This window comes from Trichosurus vulpecula, chromosome 4, assembly GCF_011100635.1.
Source record: "Trichosurus vulpecula isolate mTriVul1 chromosome 4, mTriVul1.pri, whole genome shotgun sequence".
NCBI lineage: Eukaryota > Metazoa > Chordata > Mammalia > Diprotodontia > Phalangeridae > Trichosurus > Trichosurus vulpecula.
Window position 1 is genome coordinate 389,801,465 of NC_050576.1, and position 12,560 is coordinate 389,814,024.

General features: G+C 39.2%; 1 pseudogene; it reads left to right on the plus strand.

Annotated features, from left to right (window-relative positions):
* Window positions 1-1,457: 1,457 nt before the first annotated feature.
* On the plus strand, window positions 1,458-9,976 carry LOC118847305 (annotated as a pseudogene).
* Window positions 9,977-12,560: the final 2,584 nt, after the last annotated feature.

Genomic DNA, 12,560 nt, shown 5'->3' on the forward strand with positions numbered 1-12,560 from the left:
AAGGAGTCTAGAAGAGTCAGATAAGACCGAAAACAACTGAACAACAAAAAATTACCATCCATCTCAGCTGTAGGAGTACATAGCCACCTCAGCTGGCACCATTTTTGCTGCCACCGCCACCAACTCTGCTATGTCTGTCTTTCACTCAGTTGCCAAATTTATATTTGTAAAGCACATTCTGATCATGATACTGCCTTGCTCAAAAATCTTTATTGGGTGCCTATTGCCTTAAGGACAAAAGACAAATGTCTCAGTCTAGTATTTAAAACTTTGCACAGGTTGGCTCTCACTGACCTTTCTAGGCATATCACATGACTGTTAAGTATTCTCTAGTCCAGTCAAACTATCCTACCAACTGTTCCATAAACTTCATCCCTATGCACTCTTTCTTTCCCTAGGCAAGATGGCATTTTTTTTGTTATCTAAGCCTCTTGGAATCCCTAACTTTCTTTAAGGCTCACCTTTTTTAAATAGTATTTTATTCTTTCCAATTACATGCAAAGAGAGTTTTTAACATTCGTTTTTATGTCTATTATTTATTTTAATTGATTTATTTTTAGTTTTTAACATTCCTTCCACACGATTTTGAGTTCCACATTTTCTCCCCATCTCTCCCCTCCTCCTACCCCAAGATGGTATGCATTCTACTTTGCCTTCCCCCAGTCTGCCTTCCCTTCTATCACCATGCCCTCCTTATCCCTTTCCCTTCTACTTTCTTGTAAGACAAGACAGATTTCTATACCCCATTGCCTGTGTATCTTATTTCACAGTTGCATAATTTTAATTTTTTTAAATAAGATTTTGAGTTCCAAATTTTTCTCACTTCCTTCCTCCCTCCCCTCCCCGACAGCAAGCCATCTAATATAGGTTATACATGTGCACTCACGTTAAACATATTTCCGCAATAGTCATGTTGTGAAAGAAGAAACAGAACAAAAGGGGACAGCCACAAAAAAGTGAAAATAGTATGTTTCGATCTGTATTCAGACTCCATGGTTTTTTCTCTGCATGTGGATAGCGTTTTCCGTCATGAGTCTTTTGGAATTGTCTTAGATCACTGTACTGCTGAAAAGAGCAAAGGCTATCAAAGGTGATCATCATACAATGCTGCTGTTACCCTGTACGATGTTCTCCTGGTTCTGCTCGCTTCACTCAGCATCAGCTCCTTCTATAGGAAGTCTTTTGGACCCTCTTCCCACCATTCCTCATTGTTCTCTCCATCTTCAAATTATCTTTTATTTACTTGTCTGTGTAGATGTCTTATGTACTCCTTCCTTCAGGAGAATGTATGCTTCTGGAAGCCAAGGGCTTTCTCTTTTATTTTTGTCTTAAATTAGCAAAGTCCTGATATATACATACACACACACACACACACACACACACACACACACATACACGCATATGCTAGTAAAGTGTCTTGAACATAGTATGCAATAGAATTTAATTGAATGGCAGCCATGCCCCTTTGTCCTGTAGCATTCTTGGGAAGTAAGGTGCTTTGGCTTGGAGGGAAGGAGAATTTCCAACCAGTGCCTTATTTGCTACTATATACTTTTACATTTGTTCCCTGCCTATCTTCCTTCCTTAACCTTGAAAAGGGATGAGAAGAGGGAGAAAAATTAGAAAAGGTACCCAGCTTGTCTACTCCAAGAGGATAAATCAGCTTAATCCCACTAAAGAGATTTTTTTTTAAAAAAAAGTGGGGAGGTGAGAGTAAAGGGGATAGAAAGAACTTATAAACAAGTGATTGTAAAAGGTTGTTCTTATTGTTGCTTTACATTTAATTTCTAAAGAATCCGAAGGTTCCTCTTTTGTCACCCAACCCAACTGGATACAATCACCTTCCCTGGCAATGCTGCCTCCATCTCCTCTTTTCCCAATAAGGCTGTGGTCAAAACAGAAAGATTTCTACCCTTCCACTCTCCCATAAGTCCATGGAGGCAAGAAGCTTTCACTGTAATCCATGTGTCCCAAAGTCTATGTTTTTCCTTTCATTAAGGATATACAAACATGAGGCAAGGAGATGAACAGTCCCATACTGTTGGTTATAATATTATCACTTAATAATTCCTATTAACTACCTACAGCTGTGTATTGGGGCTTAGTTGTCTCCCAAGTGTAGTAATAAAAGTGTTTTCAGCGTGTTCTTAAAATTTAAAACCTTGAGGTCAGCACCCAAAATGGAAAAGCCAAAGGAAAATGTGCATAAACTATTAAAAAATATTGCATACTTTACTTCAAGTCTCAGATTAGTGTGTTTCTCAGTGCTGAGGTTTTGAACATCCTTCCTTAGACAAAAAAAAAACAAATTAGAGAAAAGATTAGATAAAAGCCAAGAGTAGAGAAAAGAGCATTATTTTAATACTGATTCCTATTTGATTCTTACCTCATGAATATAACTTTTCTGAACCTGAAACAGATGAATTTTGTGTTCTCTTATATTTTTTTACTTAGGAATTTTAAAGTATCCTTTTCCTGTTTTCCCATCCTTTTGTCCTTTTGTTTCTTGCTACATTATATGATATAGTTATATAGATGCATCTGTATATACATATATGTGCACGTGTATATATGCAATATATATATACACACATATATGTCATGCTGCTGAAAAAAAGCAGTTGACATTCCTCAAAAATAGATGCCCTATTACCCTGTCACAGAATTCCTATTTGAAATCCAGAAAAGGGTTTTCTTATAGTCTTCAAATTTTAGCTGAGCTTCTAAAGCCCTTTCCTTCCAGGTAAAGAATTTTTTTTATCTCCAAATCTAGCCAATTAGCACTACCTAAACTAGGTTTAATGTTAATGCATATATACACCAGGTCTAAGTGACATATGTATATACATACATGTGTGTATATATGTATTACTGAGTGCAGTCACTAGCTCTCCTGATCATTTTTATTTGCCCGTATCTTTTTTTTAATTTTTTAGCATTTATTGGTGGACTTGGAGATGAGCATGCTTCAAACTAACCCCCATCTTAATATTGACAGATATTGACAGATATTCTAGACATTGACTAACCCCCTATTATGAGATAATGACATTTGCAGAGAAGGGAAAACTTAAAATTGTCAAATGCTAAAGCTAGAAAGGAACATTAGAGGTCACCTAGTCCAGCCACAATTATCCAACCATAATTATTTTCTTTTTAACTTCTAAGTCTATTCACAAATCCCATCAAAGACATAGCCAGGCATATTAAACATACCCACAGCCCCTCATGGAAGGAAATGGAGGCTCCTTGTTAATTTCAGATAAATGTCCATTTCTCTAGGTGTCAGGGATGCAAACTTGTAAGAAATGACATAGCACCAATTCTTTGTGCCCCTGTTTTCCTGTTTCCAACCTATTTTGTGGCTGACTATGGGAAGAGATTAGTTCCCTGCTAATTGTGCTGTTGGTTTTGTGATCCTATGAAAACCCCCTAAAAGTCTGCATGCAAAACCAATGAGCTAGAACATGCTGACAAGCTTAGTTCCAACATGACCAATGTAGCAGGAAAAGATTTTAAAATCATTGCCACTCTCCAGGCACAATGGAACACACAAGTGTTTACAAGGGGATTAAAAGCTGCTTTAGGGAGTTGCATTGAAGATTCCTTTCTCGGACAAGTTTCCTGAAAAACCTGTTGGAACTCTCTCCAGTTCATCAGATTCCAAGCACTCTCAGATGATTTTATTTACTTTATTTTAATTAATTTTAAAAGACCTGGAACATATTGGTAAAATATACTCCCCGGCCCCAGTGAGCAATAACTATTAACAACCTGCCCAATTACTGGAGAAGAAAAAAATCCACCGACCCCTAGCACCTGGTAATTAAAATTGCTAATCACCAGCAATTATCTGGCAGAGCTTTATAGCCAAGAGAAACAGTTTGACCCTTTGCCCATTGAAAGAAGAATGTTTGCTGTCTATTGATAAGCGCTTAGGCAAAGCTGTCTTCGGCTCCTGCCTATTAAGTGGCCGCTAATAAGAAGTCAACAAAAGAACTCTGACATCTGCGATCGGGACTTCCCTGGGACCAGGTCTAAGTGCACAGGTGTTTGATGTGCTCCTGCCAAAGAACACGGACAGGAGTGGGAAAGTTTACCAATAATTAGGCTAACAGTCCTCGTTTCAAAGTTGGCAGGCCCATCACCCAGCAGCAGCAGCAGCGGCAGCGCAGGCAACTGCCTAACCAGCATGGTAATTAGGTTCTAACATTCAGAAGGAATGGGAATTCAGAAGGGAAGCTTGCTCCCTCAAAAGCAAGAGTTGTGAGATTGCCTTTACTTTCCTTCTCGTTTCCTTGCTGATGATTCTTCTTATATTCGTGTAAATGAAAGATGAATTATTAAAAAGCCAAGGACATTTTCCACCCAAAGTCCCAGATGAGCCATATCTATTTATTTTGTGAGAAACAAACAAAAGGTTTCTCTACCACTACTCAAAAAGTCAGTCAAAGATGTCACCTGAATAACACAAGTTTATTATAAAAACCAGAGTTAAAATTACTCACAAAATAGATACCCTTAACCCTCTGTCATGGAGTTCTTATTTGAAAAAAGGAGTTTTGTTTAGAGTCTTCTCCTTTTAGCCAATATCTCTTGAAGCTCCTGGGACCATTGCTGCCTGATAACAGAAACTTTAATCCTCAAATCCATCAGATTTACAGAGAATTCACCTCCCCTTTTGGGTTTAATGTTAAGGTAGTTTTAGGATATTAACATGCTCACTGATCCCGACTGTTCCCCTTCTATCTTTGATGAGACAAAGAAAGTGTAACTGTAGATATCTGTGATTTCACTCAAGCATCACAAAAATTGAAAAAAAAAAGAAAAGAAAAGGCATGGAAGGATGGAAATCAAATGAGCAGTTTGCTAGCCTAGCTAGCTAGCACCATAGTGGCCCCATAACTATCCTTTCAGGCATTTCTGAGAAAATAAAATATATTTTCCATCACTTTTTTTTTCAGTTGCCTGTTAATCATTCTCTTGTCTACCATTTTATTTCTTTCTCCCTCACTGTGCCCAGGAGTACAACATTGGGTTGGACTACCCCAGAGGACAATTGGACATCTGTCTGCCTTTCCGTTGGGGTAACCTGCTCTTTTGGCATCTGTCCAAGGAAGAGAGAGCAGAAGTGGCCTGCTGCCTTTGGAAAACTCTTCCCTCATGGGTTAGCAGACTGGGAACCTGCCCAGCCTGCTTTGTAGAAGTTGGCTAACCCTGGTGGGATGTAGCACTGAACAATGAAATTCGAGTTCAAGCTAGGGAGGACACAGTTAACCTTTTTCAGGTCAAGCCCTAGGGTCTTGGAGTAGTTTGGACTCCTAGATCCACCCCAGGATACTGACCAGACCAATCCAATCTTCCAGAGGACTCTTGGGCTTAGAATTACCTTAAGCCAGGCCTTCTGAATACACTGTAGTATAGGTCACCTCTGGTCCTAGGCCAGATCATAACTTCTCTAAGGAGAGAAAAAAGAGAATGAGCCAGTATTCAGCTTCCCAAATTCAATCTGATTTCAGCTCCTCACAACAAGCTCCTCTGTGCTGTTTCATTCACACATGCTACAATTCCTTGCTCCTACAAATCTTGCTCCTTCCCTCCCACCAGAATAAAGCAATATAGCCTTTGGCAAATTTCTGTATCAGGAAAGTATATCTTTCTTTCCTTTTCCAGATATTTTTAACATTTTATTTTGAATTTATGGGCTAAAACAAGCATATTTGAGGTTGCTGTGTATTTTTTTTCATATATGAGTGTACAGAGAGAGAGAGAGAAAGGCATAGTGCTTGGAGATCTGGCCTTGGTGCCAGGAGGACCTGGGTTCAAGTCTCACCTCCGAAACCCACTGGCTGTGTAAAAGTCATTTATCCTTTCAGTATCCTAGGAATTCTCTAAGAGGCTATAAGTTAGAGAGAAGTTGCTAGCCTGCATTGGTAGACAGAGTTTCCCTCATACCAGAGAACTTCGGAAGTTTTGTGTAGCAAAGAAATCACAGGCCTAGTTTCATCCCAAAGTGTTACGTAAATGTGAGCTGTCCTTATCACTACCATCCTTACCAGTTCTAGGAAGGGGTGAGATTTGATTTTATTAGACATGACTAGAATTTGATTCATGAGGACTCTCTCCAAGATGCATATATTGGGAGAAAACATCTTTTAAGAGTGGGTGTTGAGCTCTCTAACTAGTCCAAATCATCGGGGCCATTTGGGTAATTAATAATAATGATAACGATGATGATGGTGATGATGATGATATCGACAACTGACTTTTCTCTAACTCTTTAAAGTTTACAGAGCATTAATGTACATTATCTCATCTAAGCCTCAGGATAATGCTGTGGTTTTTTCTGCTGTTTTTTCTGATTTTACAAATGAGCAAATTGGAGCTCAAAGAGGTCCATAACTAGTCACATAACTAGTAAGTGTCAGAGGTGGGTTTTGAGCCTGGATCTTCCTGGCTCCAGGTCTAGAATGCCATTGACTGTGCTGAGCAACTTCTTATGAAGATCTGTAAATTAGTATTCTTTCATAAAAAGAGGAAAAGATAATATAACCAAGGTCTTTATATTTTTTTTTAAATCAACTTATTTATTTTTAGTTTACAACATTCAGTTCCAAATTTTCTCCCCCTCCCTCCTCTTCTCCCTCAGCCTCCCCAAGACAGCATGCAATCTGATATAGGCTCTCTATATACATTCACGTTAAACATATTTTCACATTGCTCATGTTGTAAAGAAGAATTATAACAAATGGAATGATCCATGAGAAAGAAGAAACAAAACAAAAGAGAGAGCAAACAGTTTGCTTCAATCTGTGTTCTGACTCCATAATTCTTTCTCATGAGTCTTTTGGAGCTGTCTTAGATCCTTGCATTGCTGAGGAGAGCCAAGTCTATCAAAGTTAGTCATCGCACAATGTGTCTGTTACTGTGTACAGTGCTCTGGTTCTGTTCCCCTCACTCAGCAACAATTCATATGTCTTTCCAGGTTTTTCTGAAGTCTGCCTGCTCATCATTTCTTATAGCACAATAATAGTCCATTACATTCATATACCACAACTTGTTCAGCCTTTCCCCAACTGATGGGCATTCCCTCAATTTCCAATTCTTTGTCACAACAAAGAGAGCTGCTATGAATATTTTTGTACATGTAAATCCTTTTCCCATTTGTGTGATCTCTTTGGGATACAGCCCTAGAAGTTAACCAAGGTCTTTTTAGAGGCAGAAATAAGGAAGTGAGGGGGGGAAGGAAAGGGTATAGATGTGAAAGATTTTGCTTTAGATTTTCTGTAGACCCTGGAGAGCCAGAGCAGGAGCACTGTACAGACAACTTGATAAGCTGTAGATTGGTTCTTCTTAGCCTTCCAAGAAGATATCTTTATAAACTACTACTAGGTGGCTGAGCCTCTCACCACTGACCCACTTCTGCTTTATCATAAAGTGCTCAGATGGAGGCTGCTTCATAAAAAGATAGGTGCTAGATGGCTCTCCTTTCAACAGGAGACACCTGTTCACATGACCTGATGAACCTCATCAGCAAATAGGTCTTTTTTCCTTTCAGCATGTGAGTGAAATGCACAGATCACCAAGAGCATCTGTAAGGGGCCAGCCTCTATCATCCTCACATCTTCCACAAAGGAAGGGACACATGACTCTGTTAAGAGTGTAGGCAAAAACATGGTATGTACTCATTCTTCCATAATTAATTGCATATAGAATTTTTCCTCCATTGTCCAAATATATAAATCCTACAAAAAGGTCAAGAGAGGTTAGTCATTCAGCTTTCTCTTTGTTTAGTTAGCAGAAGAGGCTTGCAATGATATGGATTGCTGATTTTTTTTTTTGCAAAAGCAGTGATTACAAAAGTATCCTGCCTACAAAAAAAATTAAGAGACCAAAACTGTGAAGGCCCAATTGTAGAAAAAATGCAAAACTGAAATAAACTCTGTTGCATACTCAGATCATTGGTGTTACTTCAATGTATCTTTCTGTGGAAGCACGTGTGGCCTACATTACAAAAAACATACCACTTTTGAAATATTTTACTTGCTGATAAGAAATTACAAGGATGGAATTATTAAATTCCTCTACCTTAAGGCTGTTGGAAATTTTATATTTCAGTTCACATTCTGAAGGAGCAGAGGATAACTTCTTCTTTCAGAAATGTTCAGAACCTCACTGCTAAGAAATAGGGCTAAATAAAGAAAGAGATCAGGACACTTTCTTTGAGAAAACGTGATTCAGAAGTATGCTAGACGTAAGGATTCCAAGAAATAAATCCAGAGTGAAAAAAAAGCAGATGTTTATCAAACAAGAGATAGGAAGCAACATGATCTACTGGGAAAAGCCCTAGAAAAAGAATAAAGAAACCTGAGTTATAATCCAAACTTTCCTATTGACCTGCTGGGTGGTCTTTGATAACTCATTGAACTCTTCTGTACTTTAGTTACCTCATCTGAGGTTGGACCTTTAGGTCTCTCCCAGTTCTAAAAATTCTACACAGTTATTTTAGCACCTGTTCCAGCCTAGTCTTCTAGTTTATACTCTTCCAGTTTGGCTCTCTACGAGTGACTGCTACCTCAGGTTTTATGGATAGCCCTGTAGCTTTTTTTCTAACGGGAAAATTTTTTATTTTAGGTGGAGTGGGATAGCTGGACACAGTTTAGATGATTCCAATTTCATCGGCAATATCTAAAGCATCATAGTCTTGAGTAAGTTGAACATAGGTCTTCCTCTCTCTATAAGGCCGAATCAGTGTGTTGACCTTGGCCACCTCTATGTCATACAGCTTCTTTACCACCTGCTTGATCTGACGCTTGTTGCCTTTGCCCACGTTGAAGACGAGGGTGTTGTACTCATTCTTCCATAATTAATTGCATATAGAATTCTTCCTCTATTGTCCAAATATATAAATCCTATGAAAGCATGAAGAGAGGTTAGTCATTCAGCTTTCTCTTTGTTTAGTTAGCAAATGCTCAGGACCAATTTTAATACCACCTTAACACGTGTGCATACAGTTTGGCAAAGATAAGCCTTACTCTTGTGAGACACTCTAGGATGCCTGTTACGTATCTGCAAGCTAATATTTCAAAGTAACATAAAAATTTGCTCCAAATGCAAGCGAGGAATGTGAAATGGGCAACTTTGCAATCTGGAATATTGTCTCAGTAATTAGTATCCATGTAAAACCTCGAAATACTTTCACGATATGCCAATGTAATACCAGGTATGTAGCCAATATACTGTCCTCATAATCTGCAGACCTGCAGTATCAAAAGAAAATGGAGCTGGGTGGGGAGATGGGAAGGGAGCAGCGTTCAGCGCCGCGGCGGGGGTTCTGCTGCAGCTGCTCGCGAGTGGAAGCTGTTGTGGGTCTCGGGGCCTGAGCGCGCAGAGCGAGAAAGTCATCGAGCTCATCCGCGAGCTTCCCTGCACCCGGCAAGGGCTGCCCCCAGTCTTCGACGATGATGGAATCAGGCAAGTTCTGAAAGCAATGAAAGCTTTGTACGAACAGAACCAGTCTGGTGTAAACGAGACGAAGTCAGATGGACGAAGTGGCTTAATTCCAACAATCCAATTTCGACATAGTTCTTTGGTGAGAAATCGACGTTGCCTAGTTGCATATTTGTATGATCGATTGCTTTGGATTAGAGCTCTCAGGTGGGAATATGGCAGTCTTGCTAACGCTCTGAGATTTCACATGTCAGTTGAAGAAATAGAATGGTTCGATTGCTATTAAAAAGTCTCTTGCTACACACATGAGATGTTTGGGTAGAGATGAAGGATTAGATATTACACAAGATACAAAATCCCCTAAGAGTCTGCACATTGAGGTGCGGTGTCTAAAAGACTATGGAGAGTTTGAAGTTGATGATGGGACTTCAATTTTATTGAAGAAAAAAAAAGCCAGCATTTCTTGCCTAAATGGAAGTGTGAACAATTAATCAGACAAGGATTCCTAGAACACTTTCTGTCATAAAAGTGTCATTAAAACTTTGGGAAAACTTTCTTTTTAGTGTAGCACTGAACCCACTACAAATGTCTTTCTGCCCTTCTCCCCTTCATTGTGATTCTAAAAATTATAGATAGACCCTTTTAGGGTATAATTTCCTCATGTATTTTTGACTCGTGATGCTAAGAAAAATGTTGGAGTTATTTTTTTTTCCCTTAGGAATAAATAGTGACCTTTTAGGGGAAAAGAGAAAATAGAAATATTTAATTGATTGTTAATGGAAGACCAAGAATAGAACCTAGGTCTGTGAACATTCTATCCCTACTTTTCCAGCTATTTTATCAAATGGGAAGCTGACATTGAAAATTCTAAGTACCATGGGTAGTTTCAGTCCTTTTCTTGTATTCCTAAATAGACATCGAGTAAATAGTCTTCAGATTGTGGACAGATGACAGGTAAGATACATCTGAACAACACTCCTAACTTTATTTATTGTTAGATTTCAGTTCCCTTGTGCTTTCTATTTTCATAGATTTAATTGACTGTCTAACATGTATGTTTGCATTGTCATTGTCCCATTTAGAATGTTATCACCTGAAGTTTGGGAGTATTTGTGTTTTGTACAACACTTAACACTGTGCTCTCTCTGTGTGAGTATTTAAGAGGCTTTAGGCAATCACAAGGAGCTCCTGAAAAAGATTTTGTTTTCAACTTTGCATTCTTCTTGACACGAAGCAGCCATCATTTTCTAAACCTTTGGGGCTGCACTCCAGACTCAAATAGGTGGAAAAGCAATCACCGTATTAGGGGTGTTGCTAAGAACAGTATGTGCCTCCCCCAAAGAGCATCATAGAAAAGAACTCTAATACCAAGAGATCACTTGGAACCTTACCCCACTCCACCAACCTCAGGCACCCAAGGTATTTGGATGAATGAAGCAAAACATCCAGGCAAAGAATGAAATAATGAATTGTTGACAAGAAAGAGACAAGTCTTGAATGTCCCATCTACTTTGGACTATTTCAAAAATAAGATCTCCAAGGGGTCCAAGGCAGGAAAAATTGAATAGCACCAAGGGTAAGCTCTGGAACTCAGTGGAATGATAAAAAGTCATTTGTATAGTACATTCCATTCTTTATCCCAATTGATCCTCACAGTGATCCTGTGAAGTAAGTACTGCAGATACTATTATCCCCAATCTTACTTTAATCAAACATACATATATCATTCACTCAGTTCGGGGGAAAAGCCAGCACCCTGAATTTCAGAGCAAATACAAACAAATTCTAAAGATAGAATATAAATGGCGCAAATAGCACAAATCAACAGACAGGCTTCTAGCTGTCTGACCAAAGCTATACATACATAGTTACCAGAGAAACACCAACATCTGGCTTTTTCAAAGCTGGGGGGGAGCTCCTTAATGGCTATCCAGAGTCTCCACACCAACACTCTTCTAATGAGTGAGCCCCAAGCAAAAGGCTAACCTCAGAGTATATATATACACACTTCTTCAGGGTCAGAGTGATTCACACCTCTGGAGGGTTTCACACCTCTCATGACCTAACTAGCAAAAGGGTATGGGCCTTCCTACAAACAAAAGCAAGACTCAATCAAAGGCACTTGATTGCCTTACTGCTGAGAAGCACTCCAAAACAAAAGACAACAAAAAGTTCCACTTTACTTGCCCTTACAATACCACACTGCTTACTAGATTACACTGGAAATTTGCTTGTGGTATCTGGTAAGAAGAAATTCTTGCTTATTTGAGTAAGGGAAGCAAGCATGGATTAGTAGAAAGAACCCTGGATTTGGAATCAGAGGATGTGATTTGAATCCTCATTCTGTTACTTACAGAATTGGGCAAATCATTGGGCCAATAATTTCCCATTCCTAGGCTGCAGTTTCCCCATCATTGAACAGGTTGTGTTTCTTCTTGTTGTTGTGTTTGTCCTCTGTTCTCGAAGAGTATCACAACATCAAGGAGATGATGACATGACTTGCAGTTGACTTTGATTTGAGTGAGGGAAGGCTGTACAAGGACACCAGCCTCACTTTCTCCTCCAGAGCCATCTGGGTCCAGTGACCAGACATTCACCAGGAAAACTAGAGATGGCCCAGGATGCATTGCGAGACCCTGGCCCTTTTAGGCTAAGGCCTTTTCAGGTTCTCACTTTGAATGAGGTAACACCCATTCACTGAATAGGCCTCTTTAAGAAGTTAATCAAGTTTAATCAAAATTCCAAAAACAATTTAAACTGGGAGGGGAAGACCCTCAGAGTTCCTGGCCAAAAGAGAAACAGTTACTATTTGGTATTTACATTCACTCTGTGCTAGGAGGGCGGGGTTATTATATAGTGAAAAGTTTTATTGACTCAAGTCAGAGAACTTGGATTCCAGTCTCTGTGTGACCTTGGATAAAACACTTATTTTCTCTGGGCCTTAGTTTCCTCATTTATAAAATGAGGGGGTTGGACCATGTGGCCCCTGGGGTCTTTTCCAGTGCTGTATCAATGATTATATGACTATATGGTCATTAGGTTACCTTCCAACGCTAGAAACTAGGATCCATAGAAGTTACTGCTCTTTGGCCAACTTTCTTTTTTTTTTT